The 17,534-nt window shown below is 37.5% G+C and overlaps 1 long non-coding RNA gene across 1 annotated transcript in view; it reads right to left on the bottom strand.

The window, feature by feature from the left end:
• The window catches only part of LOC141963968 (uncharacterized), a 32,881-nt gene extending 15,971 nt beyond the window's left edge, over positions 1 to 16,910 (bottom strand). The window contains exons 1-2 of the long non-coding RNA XR_012634242.1: positions 16,809 to 16,910; positions 13,607 to 13,807 (exon numbers count right to left, since the gene is read on the bottom strand). This is a non-coding gene — a long non-coding RNA (uncharacterized LOC141963968). The remainder of the gene's footprint in view (positions 1 to 13,606; positions 13,808 to 16,808) is intronic.
• Positions 16,911 to 17,534: the final 624 nt, after the last annotated feature.

Raw genomic sequence — 17,534 nt, 5'->3', positions numbered from 1 at the left:
TTCAGCAAAAGCTCTGCATGTCTCCCAACTCAAGCAGTTTATAAAAGGACGAAGATTTTTGTTTAAAATGCAAGTAAAGCCCAATTATCCAACATGAAGTCTCAAGGTGTTTGTTTGGGATTGAAACCAAAGGTGGGAGAAGCAGCCATATAGTAACATGTGCTGGAACGTTGGTGCGTGTATTTTGTGGACAAGAAGCCACCAGGAAAGAGAAGGATTTTAGCATTTAACATCTCAACATCTTAACGTTTAACATCTTAAACATCTGTTTTCAGATTTTGGGCGAGGTTAGCTTAACTGCAACAAAGGACCATGTCCAACAGAACCTGTTAGGATTTCAATTTTCATAATGAAAGATGTGAAGAGTTCTTTTTTGAAAATCTTTTACCAGCCATTTTCGCTGTGCTTTTCAGAGCAGTAAAATGAAAATTAGTATTGATTTCTTGTCATTGTTATAGAACTGCAACCCACAAAAGTGTTAGGTGCTACAATGGTGGACATCATGTGGCTGAATGGCTGGATATTCAAGATCTAACAAATCCTGTTATGATGGTTTTAGAAGTTACTTCTGCAGCTGCCCTCTCTACTCCTCTGCCAGTTTACCCCTCCCACAGCAGAAGGAAATGTATGCCCAGCCTTCAGCCATTACAATGCAGAGCCTGACACTTTAGCATAAATCCACCTTTAAGGCTGTACAAATGAATTGTTCTGACTCGGGAGCTTTGGTGATGGTTCTACACTAGTGGTTACTTCATCTTTTGATGCTGAAGGTACCCCCTACAGCAGAAGCAAATATATACTTTCTCCTCAGAAAAGAAGTTCCCAGGCCATTATACTAGCTTAAACTGCCAGTGAAGGTAATATTCTGATTAACACATTGATGTTTTTTAACTTGGCTCTTAATAAAATTGAGGATTATATCATGATTACCATAGAGAATTATATGGATAAAGAACTGTAACCAGAGAGTTAAAATCTTGCATTGACATTGAATCTAAAATTAAAAACAAACAAGACAAAACGTAGCCTGAACAGACTTCTACATAATTTGGAATTTTGATGCATTACTTTGCTGTTAATCAAAGTCCCCTTTCTTTTAACCTTAACTGTTTGAATATCTCTCCTGCCTGAATGTCAATATGAGGCAACAGTGAAGGTCAATGAGAGTGCCTTGCTGTTCACACCGTGTCCTTTATCAACATGTTCTTGTTGGGAGTCAGGCAAGTGAAACACTAAGCGACATCAGCAGAACTTACATTCTTGAAATCACAAGATTTTTTAAAAATATATTTCAATCAAATGTGGAGCTTGTTGACAGACTCCATGAACTAGAGACACCTTGGTAAGTGCAGTGGAAAGGTGGGGAGCTGTGAAATGCCATCACATGCAACTGAGCTGGATAACTGTGACATAGGTAAAAGCAGACCTATTGTCTTTGGGATGAAATAAAGGACATTTGTCCTCAAGAGGCATTTTATTGATAAAGGGACAATACTGTTAATATTTGGAAATTAAATGTCAAATAAACAGAGGCACAGAAGCATTTGTTGCCAGTATTACCAGGGCCAAGTACTGCATTTCCACTGATGTCTGTAAGAACTGGTGATGCTCAGCAGTTGTGCATATCAGCCTCCATTCTGAATCCCAGCCATGATGCTGGCTACAAGGAAGAGACCAAGAGATGGCTCAGTTGCTCCTTCTTTGTTTTTGCCATGGCGTGTGAGGATAATGGATGTGCTGACAACACTAGGCGTTAAAGTGCTGGAGTATCCCAAACCAGTAGGTTTTTCTGGTTTTTAGACTACGAAAGTAATCCTCACCCCAGGAAATTTGAAAGGATACAGAAAAGCCTGCATGAAGGCACAGGCTTTATAACACCATGGGGGGAAAACCAGGGTTAGTATATAAGGATGAAAAATGAACATAGTTTGTGCATATCCTGATACAAATATATTTCAAAATTCTCTCTTCTGTCACCACCAAAGTATCTTGTTAATCAATCACTAATCCTCTTGTTCTGTTACCTGTGTACACATTATTTGAATATCCCCTCAGTTACCATCTTTATTCATTAGCCCCAAATGCTCTACAACCTGACATGCCGAATCATGCACTTTTCTTCTCAGTGTTTAGTCAAGCAACCTCATCACTCAGCACTGAAATGTTTTGTGAGCTAGCAGATTCCCGATTACAGAGATGAGGACTGGAGGGGGTGTGTGTGTGTGTGTGTGTTTGTGTGTGTGCTTAACCAGGGAAAGGATCTCACACAGATTCTATATTACATGACTTGGCCTCTTTAGTGTGACGTGACTAAGAGACTCAGAAGCAACCATCCTTTTTTTTTTTTTTTTTTTTTTACATTTACAATACTGGAGAACTGTAGCATAATATTTGTGCAACAAGCGAATTTACCTACTGTCAAGTATGGTTTAATGATGTCCCTCAGACATCACTGTTTAAAATGCACTTATAACTACATTAAACATACCAAGAAAATACAGGGAGGTCAGATGCTTAGGAGCTCCCATAGAATGATGACTATACTACATCAAAGCAAGTTGACATTCCGTATTGTTCTGAAAGGCATTCAGTGGCTAGCATTACCGTGCCTGAAGCCAATTTTGGATGTTCTTTTGCTAGGATTTCAGAAGTGGTTACAGGGAGTCACTCTCCACCTCCCTGTGCCTTTTAAAAACGCTGGGATTTAATAAGTAACAGCACCATAAAACCAATTAAAAAAACCCTGCCAGACAGTCCAGCAGAATGAGACAGAATTGGGAGGTACTTGTTCACCAGTGTTTTATACATTTATCTTAAAAATCTTTCCAGATCTATAATGAACATGTTGACTGATCTTTCAATGTTTAGATATGCTTTCATTATAATTTTGCCATCTGCCATGAACATAAAAGAAAAGGTAGACACTAAAAACTGTGAAAAGATTTAATTATGGTACTTGTATTTGCTTCATGTGTAAACTATAAAAAATAGGAACAAGCACACCAAGTTTGAAAACCTTATCTGCAGAGAAGGCTTTTATGCAGTGAGATCCCATTATAATTAAACCAACCTCCTTTCGTTCTGCACAGTCTGCATTCATGGCCTCTTGGAAGAAGCATTTAGTCAATTAACTATTTTATTAACCAATTGATTTTTCCTGTTAGTCCTTAACCTCTTTGTACCTGTTAGGAATGGTTATGAAAGCTGAATAAATTGGTTTCTTTCATCTCTAAAAGGCAACAATAAATAATAAAACAGGTTGAACAAGGTTTCAGTGGGGAACCCAAATACGAATAAAAATACCTGCCGTGTATCATATAATATAAAATACTAACTGCTAGGAGCAGCACAGTATTTCAATAAATCACATTGTCACACTGACCTTTATTGATATACTGTTTCTCAACTTAAAGGATTGGCCCTGCTGCTTTAGGAGATCTTTTGTTGTGAACGACCTGCAGATTCATCACGTAACAAAAAGATTATTTGCCCATCATAGGGCTATCTAAGCCTGTATGCTAAGCAGAAGCAAGAAACTCAAAATATTTTAGGGATAGTTTAAATTTAGAGATTTATTTAGCATCACAGGAGAACAAACACGCATTCCTGAAATAAGTACAAAATGTGATTTATATTATCACTTAGTACAAAGTGGGAAAAAAAAAAAGGACAATGACAAAAAGAAAAGCTCTTTCATTTCTAGTAGATAATAGACTGCTTGATTTTATGGAATGTTACACTGTGTTGCAACTATGCAATGACAGTCCAGTATTATAAAATTAAATTCACCACACTGGCTGAAGCTCAGCAATTACTGGTTCCTTTGTACTGATGGTTGAAACAAAAAACTAAGGAGGTGTGCAAAGGACACATTTTTTGCAGTGACAAAAAAAAATCTCACAGTAAAAAAAAAAGTGACCCTCTAAAGTACTATTCCCTGCTTCAATAAAAATGGCAGAAACAATCTGATCCAGATCCAGAACATAACTAAATTTGTACTGCCTAACGAAAAATCCAAATTGCAGTCTAGACATTCTTCCAACATATAGTCAAGAGCTATAGAACACTTTCAGTCATATATACAAGACTTTTGTACAAATCAGTGAAAAGCTTATGAAATCTAATGCTCTTCATGTGGTTCCTTCTGCCCTAAATAACTGGGAACTTTTGTTCCTGTTAATTTTAAGGTTGACTCATGCTGGTTTGAATAAAATTCTGATTCCAGATGCAGCTGCTCAATGAGGAGGGAAGTTGCAGTATTTTGTAAAACAAATAACAACAAAAAAAATGATTTGGTAGTCTCTTCCTCTTACTGACGCCGTAGCTATTAATCTCCTGTTTTTATGTGGCTCTGTAATGAAAAAGGAGTTGAAGACTGAAGGTGAATATATTTAATGAATAGCTCATTTAATCACTGAGCAAAGGTCCATGAAGATAAGTGAGGAACCTGTACCTTGCATGATCCCTTGTTCTGTGACTCCTTTTCTGCCCATGTTTCTGGTGGTCTTACACAGAACAGTTATATGGTAGGGACTGGTTGCTGCTTCTGTATCAGATGCTAGCGTAATATTCCCAGTCTTGCTATAAAATCTCCCTTTACAAATAAAACCCTGTATCTTCATATCTTCAAATATTAGTTATTCGACTTTGAAGCGCCACTATAATGATACTTTTTGACCCCCTTCTTTCTCTAAATCAAAAGTTTTGCTAAATTCCACACAAAAGTATCCATGGCTGGTCTAACCTTCAGGTGATGCTTGGCTGCATTATCTGTTCTTTCTTTTTCCTTGAACAGTGTATATTCTGCACTGCCTCTGCATTGCTAACTATTGGCACAAATGTGTCCTCCCACTTCCCTTTCTTCACTCTCTTTTGATGTTGCACTAACCCAGACTTCTACTTCATCTTTCCCTCTGCTTATCTCCACCTGTTTCTTTAGCAAAAATTCTACCCCATTCTGCTTTCCTTGCATCTCTCCACCTGAGCCTCCCCATTCCAGTTCATCCCATATAACTGCCAAGGCACTTCATCCACCGCCAACTGAGACCGCTGCAAATCAACCCCACCTTCTTTCCTATTTCCAGTCTCCTCTTCACCAACCATACATTCCACAAAGGAGTCTGGATGATGGGGGTGGAGATAAGTGTTGCATTTAAATACAAAATTAAAATGCCACCATATGGCACAATCAGATCAAAATTAAACCCGATGTGCCAGGGTAATGCCTTTGCTTTCCCAGAATATGCCACCAATGATGCAGACATGCCATTCCTTTGTTGGCAATGTCTGTGTTGGGTGGTAACACACAGAAGAGCTGAAGGCAGTTGATTTGCTGACATTTTTGGATATACCTGTCATGCACCCTGCCTTTCTGGCCCCAGAACTCTACAGGAGAAACAGGGCATAATAAAATTGATTGATTTGTGTTTGTCACTCATCCAAGTGGCTTTCATTTTGGTGTCCCTCAATCTTGCTTTTTCATTTTCATTTGGAGCCACTGAAATCTCACCTTCCAGAGAATCCAAACTGTTGGACTTGTCATCTGGTTCAAAATGTCTGCACAGCATGAAGAAAATTTACTGTCCTCTGTGCAAACTGTTTTGGTGGCTCTAATAGAAAACACAGCAATCCCTCTTTTATGCTCTGCTAGGAAACAATCTGCTTTTTTTTTTTTCATGAGGAGGAAAGTTTTTGATAGAATCTTTGCTAGCTTTATATAAACCAGAAAATCCTCAAAAACCAGCATGCAGCCAACAGTACTTACAGTGAATTTGAATCATTGAATGTCCTTACTATAGTTTCCCCTTAGATTTAGTCTTGGTTAAAGCAAAATTTTAGTTTTGCAAGAGCTAAAAAGTGGCAAAACAATTATATGACTCATGAAGCACTGCGCTCTGTTTAAGTGTTAATGTCACCAGCACTAACTTGCTTTTGTCTTTTCTCATCCTAAAGTTCGTTGTCCATTGAAATGTATCACAAGTGTATCATCTTGTGTCTCTTAACCTGCAAAACAATTGCATTTCTTACCAAAGCTTTTCAGCTATGACATGTTTTTCAGAAATTTTAAGGTCCCTGAGTTTTAAACAAGGAAACAGATATTTTCTCCCTCCCCTCTTTTTTTTTTTTTTTTTTTTTTTTGTTGTTACAATTTTTTATATAAACTATGTGGCTTGCTGTTGTCAGCTAGAAAGGCCCCAATGGGAGACCCAGGGTCACTAGCAGCTGAAGAGAGACACTGCACAAGTAGTTAGGATGAAAGAATATCCCACCGGGGTTTTGGACTTACAGTTTCTTGGCTATTGCGACTTGAAATAAATGTATCATCACTGTCTGGAGCCACCAGCCATATTCTCTCACTCATGAAGCTAACATTACAGTCAGATTTAAGCAGGTGAAGAGGATAAAAACCTTCATCATTTATTTTATATATAATGATGCTTTGACTTCTCTCTACTAGGGACAGCATGAAAAATTTTACTGACTTCTACAGAGCCTAGAATTTCACACATATATTTTAGGAAAGGTCTCTGCTCAACAATTTGTTGTAGAGATTTAGGGATATACAAAGTGATATGTAAAGGAATGATGACTCAGCAAAACCCCCAAATTCTCATATATGCTTAACTACTCTTACTCAGAATGTGGTTTACCTTTTATAATCCTTCAAGAAGAATCTGATGTTCTTCTGGGACTCTTCCCCCCCAAATACAGAAGAGAGACTGAAGTGAAGATATCTTGTGCTCAGAGTCTTTATATTAAAGTCTGGGTTACCTTGCAGGTTTTGGTACTGATTTCCCTTGTGATCTTCTGCATGTTGATTAAACCTTTCAGTCCCTATCCTTACAAATGGAATTAAAAAACGCCTGTGCCTTATTTAGATATTACAGTAAAACATCATTGATGAGTGGCTACTGTGCTAGCTTATAAAAAAAGTCACAAGAAGAATATAAACATATCAGCAAAAAGAAACATCCCGAATTCTTGTCACATGGGACACTTGCAGCCGTCTGGGAACTGACCACAAAACTTCACTCTTTCAGAGTAATATAATGAACTGTCTAGTCAGCTCAGTCTCCTATGGTTGAAAGAAATAAACAAAAGCTCTTTACAAAATTTCCAAATAGAATAAACCATGCAGAAAACTAAAATCCGTCTCTGACCTCCTGCACTGCCCATCTGTAAACCAAGCTTGGCTCAAGCACTTTAAAATCTAAAGATATGGAGAAAGAAAAGAAGAGGGACTGTAGATAACCTGCTTAATTCTCTCACTTACAAAACAAAAATGTCCTCTATACCTTGCTTTGACCTTTTATCTTTAACAGATATTCAGCAGGGAATACACTCAATTAAGTTTGACTTAAGCTATTATTAATGGTATCTTGGATAAAATGATTTACCAAGCAACCAAAGAATAACTGAATTTTAGCTCTCTGAATTTTAGTAATAAAAGTAGAAAACCATCATTGAGTTATACTAGTGATACAGGACTGGACAGAACATCTGATGTTCTATTGAGCTGACGGGTCCTGAGCAGCGATACAGTGCTGTATGATGGATCCAACTGAACATGAGATATCACAAGCCACAGTCATCTATTGCAGTACGAGTATAAAGCTTTTCCACTGCACAAATGGGGGTCCTCAGAAGGTAGTCTCAAAGTAAGAAACTGCAAAAGGTTTCTCAACACCAAGACATAATAGTTAGGAGTCAACAGTCTCACAAGGAATTAATTTCTGTTCACTCACTGGATCTGGAAGGAAGAGAAAGTCAAGAAATTCTACCTGTCCTTTGGGTCCTGATGAAAAGTGTGCTTTCTTAACAAAAACCTCAGAACTCTATCTGCTTCAGACAGAAATCTCAGACTGTCTGAAACATCAAGGCAGCAGTCAAAATGAGATCCCTGGGAGAGACAATGCATGAGGTCAGAATGCTGCGGCCTCAGAATTTCCACAGTGGAAATAAACAACATCAAGCTATGTACTACACCAAAAATGGCAGAATTAAAGGCTACATTATGCCCTTTGCCTTCAGAATCATTCACAATTCATCTTAACTAAAGTTGCTTGCATATAGATGGAGAAGAAGATAGAGATAAGTGCCTTGAGGGCTCAATGAAATGACAAAAGGCATGAATTAGTCTTTTACTAGATCACTAAGTGCATCTGCTTCTAAATTGCACAGGGACATCTCTGCCCCCTAAAATAATACTGCATTTTTTCCCACTGGTTTCCTAAAGATCTCAAAGGAGTCTTGACTTTTGCAATTTCTGTTTTTCCTTTAAATGACAAAGAACTGAAACAGTAAAATGTGGCTTTTGTGATTTTTTTACTGCTTTTGTTTTAGCTACAGCGCTTCTCTTTTTGACTGTTGCTGTCCTTACCTTGTTACTCATATACCTCACTAACTAGACAAAAAATACCCAGAGCTTTGACCCTCCCTTTATTCCAAGCATCAACAACACACCCCTGATTGTTTAGATCATTACAGAAAGATCACTGGGAGTAACAAAATATTAAAATGAAGTATTCAGGGTAAACATGTTCCTTACTGTTATAAACTCCACTGTGCTTGTAAGCTGGGAATGCTCCAGGAAAGATGCAGCCTCAGGAGAGCAGCAGCAAAAGGGACACTGCCCACTCTCTGAAGAGTAACTCTTTCTGTCAAGTTCTCTCTTGACTAAAGAGCATGGCTGTCATGACAAATCACCTCACAGAGAAAGACAGTTTATAGTCTGAGATACACTGACCTCACACCACAGACTGTTAGATCAGACATAGGCTGGAGGTCCTGTCATGATTGTGCATCATAGAGAAGAATATGAGCATTCATTTGGAGAGTGGCACAGCTGGTGTGTACTGGATATGGGCCTCTGCCACCTCCATGCTAGCAAATATTACTCAGAGGGATGTGGGACAAGAAGTCAGACTGCACATACCTTTTAACATGTGTTATCTGAATATATTCACAAATAAATACAACCAAGTGAATTTTATCTGTTGCTGCAAGAGTTCCAGCTTGTCTACAGGGCAGCCCCTCACAGGACACAAAATTTCTCATGTCTAGCATACAACATTGAGAGGTGCTGATATCTGCCTCTGAGTACATGACTTGTTAAGATTTATCCTCACAGTGAAAAACCTACGCTTTAGGAAAGATTTTTGTATTGAACCATGGATACCTACTGAGCATAGTTAAGTTTAACGCGGGACCTTCTAAGGCTGAGTGACAAAAATTGTAACTGATCTCTCTATCTAAAGTGCCAAGAAAGTTAATGTTCGATACCTGCAAAGTTTAGTTCAAACACTGTTATTGCAATCCATAAAATCATAGAAAAGTAGAGGTTAAGAAGGGCCATCTAGCAATTGCTCAGTCCAACCACCCCTGCTCAGAGCTGCATCAACTAAACCAAGTTGCTCAGGACTGTATCCACTCACATTTTGAATATCTCCAAGGATGGAGATTCCACAACCTCTTGGGGAAACCTGTTCCAGTGCTCAATAACAATTTAATCATAGTCTACAAAGTTCAGGGCAACTACCCTCTTCACTTCATTTTCTGTCCCTATGCTTGATTTCATGTTCTGCCAGATCAATATAAACCTCATTTGGGTCCTGCACATTCAGCTTCTGTTCCTAGAAGTCAAGGAACTCTTTTCCTGTGATTTCCAGTTGTTTATAAGAGAACACGTCTTTGGCAAACACTGGGCGGACCAATACATAGAGGCAACATACTGTATACTTCAATTCACATCCAGGACTTAAAATACAGATATCTGAAGAATATACTCTGAAATAAAGTACTGGAAGACCATGATGAATATATTTCAGTTAATACATACATACATACACATACAGGTGAAACACAAATAAGAAAAATAGTCAATACATACATTAATCATTCATGTATTGAACCTCATTTGCACAAGTAATCCCTAGAAACTCTGTGGATTATTCAGATTTGTGAAGTTATATATTGAAAAAGTATTTCCAAGACTGAAGACATAACTCTGGAATTATAAAGTCTGACCATCACTCCAAGGTATTTCATCCTTTATTATGGGGAAAGTTTTTCTTTGTTTTTGTTACTCACAATAGCCAAAAGGGTAAAGAGTTGCCAATGGCAATTTTTTTATTATCCAGTTTGTTCTGTCCCTCTAAGCCAGCCCTCATTCTCACCTAGCTTTTATTGTTACTTTCTGAGTTACCTAAACTACTATCTTTTGAAAAATGCATACAAATTCACTACAGACAATTACATCTGACAAATCAGCAAAACATTTCTGCATCTCCGGACTCCTGAACAGCTCCACTGTATCACCCTGTGAGCATCTGTCCAAATTCTTTTAATGAGTTTTTAGGGCTGTGGGAATTCTAGGACCAGCAATTCATTTCACATAGCTTCAATAGCCATCAGATGGTTGTGATTATCCTCTATTCTGTGCTGAGCTTGGTTAAAATTTGAAATGATGAATAAGAGCTATAAATCCCTGCACTTTCCTTGACCATTATATTCATTTTAAAAAAAGTCAAAAAATCAGTTGAGCAATGATGTATGTTGCCAGTGTACCCAATCTATCAGACATTTGACTCTGCTCTCAACTGTAAAGATAGACTGATATCAATTTTCTTCCTGTCAGCAGCACAAGTAGATGATTCTCATGCATTCAGTTCCATTCACAGAAGTCAGCACTAAATCTGATAAAATCTGCTCTAATTTTGTGAATTCTGATATGCTTAATCTACGCAAAATATCCCTGAAGGATTCCAGAGAATCACAATTTGACTGAGATCAAAGCTCTGGCAGACATTCAAATTAAGTTTGATTTGAAATGACACACTGTAGACCACAAGACTTCACTGTGACTACAGCCCTTTGGGATGTTGGGTGGGTTTCAGATACAAATCCTGTTCATGCTTTGATCACCCAGTAAACTGCTGCATACGAGTAAATAAACTGCATCAGAGAAAAATCATATAAAACTTCCACTTTACAAAATAATAGACAATATTTTAACACCAGAGATCCTCCAGGAAGTAACCTTCTACTTCCAGCTCTATAAGCACTGATCATGGGTGTAAATATCACTTGCGAACTGTACTATAGCCTTTTGCATAAAACATTGGAGTACTACAAAACAGAGCAACAAGGAAAACCACATCCAATTAACATGTTTGCTTTCTCTTGAGGATTAATAGAGCCCAAGCTACTGGAACCTTGACAACTATCTCTAATTTAACTGAGCAATACTAGTTTACACCTGCTAAGGATCTGACCTTATGTAAACTGTTATAGTGCACAAATAAAATCCCTAAACGCATAGATATGTTCTTCTAGTCAATCCAGATCATTTTAGGCTGCACAATTAAATAGGTCAACCTCAGCAGTTTGATAAAAGCCTTCAAAAAGATAGTGTCATTATGGCTTTGATGTTTTGAAGACCTGAACTGCATTTGTAAGTGAATGCATTGAAAGCATTAGCTTAAGGAAAGAGTGCCTACCATAACAAGTAGGAAAAACAGTAAGAGAGTCCATAATAATACGCCCTTGCCTTCAAATGGAAATGCTTTCTCATTTAGATAGGAAATGGGACTCATAAACCTTAGCTAAGTATGACCTTATTCTTCTGAGTGTCTATCATCGTGAATAACTATTGTATGGAAAAGAATTTCAGATCTGCAGTTCTTATAGTCAGAAGTGCTTCTTATTAGTGTATCCACTGCTCATAAACTAGCATATAGATTTTGTGCTACTATATATAACAGTAGAAAAAAGCTAATTCAGTGCTCTATGGGGGGCAAAAATCTGTATTATAAGAAAAATAATCTTTTGCATGCTGACATCTAACGTAGTAATTCTATCATAATCTGACAAAACATGCAGACAGGTCATAGAACTAGTTTAAGTTAGTCTGTATCTCCTAAAAGAGAAGATTTAAATATTTCTGTAAGGGGTCCTTGGTTTCTGCAATTTACCATTTCAGTAGACTATGCAAATAATTTACTGTCTCTCATTTCACTGTGATTGGCAATTACAGTGATATAGGACATTTTCACTGAGAAAATTATGTTATGGAAAGATGTATTACTCATACAGTCATGAGCAGTCACAAATCAGCCTTTGGTATTCCCTTTGTAAGTTAAAAAGAAAATCACCAACCATCTTCCTCTTCCTAGAAGTACATGTGAGGCTTGAATTTTGGCTGAAGCAGGAAACTTACACTACTTTAGCCAAAGCTCACAGAATCTTTGCAGCCAACCAACATTCACCGGTTTCCAGAGCAAGGGTACACTACTAAACACTGGGACACCATTTGGAGCTGGATTATGTATTTCTTCCCCACTCCATCTCGTAGCAGATTTTCTGCAGATATCTGCATGAAGGAACAAGGACTTGTATTAAATTTAGGAGTTTAACAAAAGCAGATATGAAAGCTTGGAACAGTCACCAAAAGTATGAAGACTTACTCTATTTCACCTATCTTATTTCTATAGCCTGTCAAGGTAAAATGGTTGCTTGAAACTGCCTTGAAATCTTTTACCCTTTCATACTTGTATATGGCAGGGCAAAGGCAGATTAAGTTCAATGACTAGTAAATTCATGCTGGTAATTCATCCTGGACCCTTCCATTTGGGAGTACTTCCTTTCCTGGAATCCAGCTCATCACACAGTAAAAAACAAACAGCTTTTGTGCTTAGCCATAAACCCACTTCCCAGTTCTCCAATGCAATGCACCCTATAGGGATGTTTCCACCCATAACAATATAAGCAACTGCAGAATTCTAAATTAGAAATTATTAGCTACTAGGAAAGATTTAGAATCATACTTCAGTGACACAAGCTTACTTTGTAAGACTCATATGCTTATTTATATAATTATAGATAACACCTTCTGGTAGGAACAGGCATTGTTCAATGCAAGTATGATACTTCTTTCGCAAGTTCACAGTGTATCATGTCCATACTTCTCCTAAGATGCTGTCCCCTTATTAATAACAATTTTTGAAAATATAAAGCAAAATAACTGAATTTTCACCCTGTACATAACCCACAAAGAAATTTGGATCAATAGGGAAATATTTAAAGCACTTAAATATTCAGATTACGAATTGCATGTATTGGAAATGTGGTTAGCCAACTGCAAGGCTCCGGAGTTATCAATTTCAATATGAAACAGTTTACGCCCTTTTCTAAGCAATTTTAGATGAATAATAACCCTGGCAGTAATCAGTCTTAAGCAGCATAAAGCTTATCTTAAAGGCACACCCATCAGCATGGCGTCTCCAAAAGTCATCCATAATCTTCCTGAAACTTGGTTGTAGTTACAATGATTCCTCCCACTGCAAATTAATACCCTGATTTTTCTCTGTCCATTGTGGGCTTGTTTACATCAGGAATATTTGCAGAATTTATAATGGTGCTGACTTACTCCCACCATACTGATGGCATCAATTTTTGCAAAATCAATAGCAAGTTATTTAAAATGAGTAGTTCTCATCCACTACTAGCTAGTTCTTTACATTATTTTAATGGTGACTTAGAGTTTCCTTAATCGAAAGCTTTATCTTCCAGACCAACAGATAGCCATAAATCATAGGAATCACTATACCAGACTAGTCCAGAACCACTTATAATAGGTCTGTGGGTAGCTGCCACATGTTCCATCACTGCTCAATTTCCAGAGGCCTGACCCTTCACAGAATCCATTACTCTGCTGAGTGACCATGTTTACTGATCAGTTTAGTCACGGATGTGCTTCAGTTCTCAACTGGAGACACTGCACTTCACCAGACTCCAGTGTGGTAGTGCACTGTGAAAAAAAATGTCAAGCACAGATAGATCTATGAGTCACATCACAGTTTCAACAAAAATCCTTTTATAAAACAAATAATCATTCTGGACTTTTTATTCATCTGAAGTGTTTCATTAAGTTCATAGAAGCAAAAAGCTCCTGTCTTGGGACTCAAAATGGCCCAAACTTGGAAAAAGATCTGCCTAGGACTTCTCCTGTACTGAGCTTTCCAAAGAGCAGAAGTCAAAACATTTGTAAATAACTCTTCCTTAGTTATACTCTGTCTCTACAGATGCATCCTTGCCTCCTGACTTTTAAATGAATCAATGACTTGCAAATTGTGCATTGTGGCAACTCCAACCCATCCCCTTTAACCCCCTTGAAGTTTTTCTTTCTGTCTTTTCCGTGACCTGGATGCCTGCTGTCTGCTCCTCAGTATCTCTGCTTGATCTACAAGCTCACAAATCCTTGTTGTGACCCTCTGCTTACATCCTCCTGCCTGCTTCACATAACAGTCTCTGGAATCCTCCCTGCCTTGAATATTCTCAGTTGCCAACAGCATATAAAACCTCTCCTTGTCCTTCCAGAGGGCCCACTTGACTCAGTCACAGTCACTGAGGAACATAACACAAATAAAGAACAAATGAATAAAATACAGTCTATCTAGCATATCCACTAAATGCATAATCAGTTCAAGTATGAACACTTGCTCAGACCAACAACACCAAAATCCTCCTTTATTTGAAGTGAAGGTGAAATAGCTGCAATAATGCCTCTTATAAATCCTTTTCCTCTGTAGATCTCAGAGCACTTCACAGCAGAAGACATTTATTATCTCCATTTTATTCAGATGTAGACTAACAAATAAAGTTTGCTAAGATACTAGTGAAATAAGAAAACCTTGGTTTATAGGTTTCTTCTCAAAACATTAAGATGGTCTATCATTATTTACTTTAAAGCTGGGGAAGCTGGCATAGGGGTGACGTGATATGCTCAAGCTTCCTTTCATAGTGAGAATCATACCCATACAGGCCTAGTGCTCAGAAGAGAAAGTAGAAGGGACCCTGACAAAAAAGACAGAATGTCTCAACAGCAGAGTCCTTATCCTAATGTGGTGCCAACACCAAAATGTATCAAACAATTTAAATTCATGTGGCCACAGTACCCCATACATACACATTTTCAGTGATAACCATAGTATGTTCAATCCCTATTATGACATTGCAGTGTTTCTGGTTTTCAGTGCTCACGATGAACTTAGTTAATTATCTGTTACGAATAACATTGAGAAGTATTTAGAAGAGTGTGTAAAAAATACAGTAATTTGGGATTCCAGTCATTAAGTAATCTCTACTCTTGGTGATTACCATCATCACGGATGGTCTGGCAGCCATTTGAGCTTTGTATTTGCTGAGGATAATCATAATTCTTCAGGGAAAATTTATATACTGTTTAGCAACCCTGGACCTTCTGACTATGCCCAGAGGCAATTAGGCTCTTTATAATAGCATCAGGAGAATCCCAGTGAGACTTTTTCCCTGTGTCTCTCTCTTCCATCTCTCCTTGCATCTCCTTTATCTCTTAAATGTATGCTAAAGAGAGATGATATAATCACATTATGTCTGTGAAAATACAAATGAAAGAGTCTCCTAAATGGCAGACCACCCATCTCCTCCAATAATGTTTGGCAGGATGTGAAAGGAGGAAAGGGGGACAGAGTATCCTGCAGCTATCCAGGAAGCCAGTATTAAGCTTCATTTGCTCTTTAGACATATGCCATACAAACTACTGATATTCTGACAACATAGGAGTTCCTGAATGCATGCACACACACTGAGCAGCGTACAATTGCATTTGCTTCTCTTTCCTAACGTTACACCATTATCATAAAAAAATCCTATATAAAATCAGAAACATTATTAATTTATGTACTAATCCTTTTGAAGACAATTGGCAAGCTTCCAGCTTTACAATCAGCCCCAGTGTCATTAAGATCACTAAAGTAAATGAGATTTCCATATACAGACTAAGAGTCTCTATCATGTGCCACTTTGTGATTATATCTGCCCCAAATCAAGGGCCCAATTCATGCAGCATTAGCCCAGGATGAAATCATGCTGGAGTTCAAACTCATTTTGCTGGTGTACAGACTGCAAGAATGTCAGTCAGGGTAACTAAATATACAATGACAAGTTAAATGAAAGACTTCTGAATCTGTTACAAATGGATTTTCCCAGCACCGTCAGAAGGAAAAATCAGAAGCATTTTATCAGATGCCATACACTTAAGCAATTCAGTTTTGGTTTCCATATTCTCTACATTTGCTGCATTCAGGTGTGCAATAACGTTACCCTAGAACACCATACTGACACTGGTTCCCTCCTATTTCTGCTGTAATTTCTCTCTTCTCACAGGCACAGGTGAGAATTAAATATTTTTTGTCAAGATATAACTTTATAATATTTCTTGTTTCATATTACAGAACAAGATCAGCTGAAGCTCTGGAGGTATTCTAACAGCATAATAATGCTCACTTTATTAACTGAAACATCCGTGCTTTGTACATATTTAAAGGAAGTTGATTTTTAATAGTTTAAGAATTATTTACCTCTTTTGGTCATTTTTCATTTTCAAACAACTTTTTTTCAAATATTACCACATTTCTTCTTTATATTAATGATATGTAAAGTACAAAGGAACATTAACAACATGAACTAGCATTATTTTTAAATCAGTGCTGAAAAATACACTACCAAGAAGACACTTTTATTCTCTGATATAACTAGCACTGCACTGCTTTTACTTGCACTGGGCAAGTAAAATTAGAAATATGTTAAAAGACACAGGCAGAGTGAGATTTTTTTTAAAAGTGTGCACTGAAATGTATCGATTAATACCAGATTAGTCTTGCATAGCACTATTCCTGCAACTGTGAGGAGAAATACAACAACAGACAGAAAACTCTTTGGAAATAATTAAAATACAATATAGATCAGGTATTAAAGGACAAGACACACACATTTTTACCGAAGTCCTGCAGGATTATCATGATGTATTGGAGACCTGAATAGCAACTACTTCAACCATTATATCAGTGTCATGCCTCACTTACACCATGGTTTCAGAGACCACATGGGACAAATCACGAGTTGCAAGTCTCTTAAGCCTTGGATGTTTCATTTCCAGTATTAGGCACTCCTGGAAAGAGCAGCAAGACTGGGGTAGATATAGCTATATTCTATCCCTGCCAGGAGGACTTTTTGAATTATTATTTGCTAGAAGCTTTTAAAACTACTTTTGCTACACTGAAATTGGCACTAAAACTCACTAGGACAAAGAGTTCACCCGAGACATTGCTTAGTTTAACTGAGCCATATTTACATTTAGAGGAATAAACTGGTTACATAGTTGATGCATAAATTTAAAACATGATAATCTGGTCTATTTAGTTTAAATATGTCCTCTATCATGATGTTAAGAATATGCATTTCTTTTTTTTTGCCCATGGTTTGACCTACAGACTCATAATTTGTTTTGTTTTGAGAGCTGTGTAGAGAGATGTCTTTTTAAGGTGAACAGGGTTTAATGTGATGAAATTACAAAGTTATCTAAATATAAAGTCCTTCTGGTAGCTTGGCAATGACCCCAGTGAAACTTTTCTGATAAAGCATGGTAGAAGTGACAAGTACATGAGTAGGACTTTTGGTTTACCTCCAAGACAGCACAGTCATTCATAGCCTGAAGA

The sequence above is a fragment of the Athene noctua genome, chromosome 9 (genome assembly GCF_965140245.1).
Source record: "Athene noctua chromosome 9, bAthNoc1.hap1.1, whole genome shotgun sequence".
NCBI classification, from domain to species: domain Eukaryota; kingdom Metazoa; phylum Chordata; class Aves; order Strigiformes; family Strigidae; genus Athene; species Athene noctua.
The sequence above is the reverse complement of the archived record's forward strand: the minus strand, read 5'-3'. Positions and strand labels throughout refer to the sequence as shown.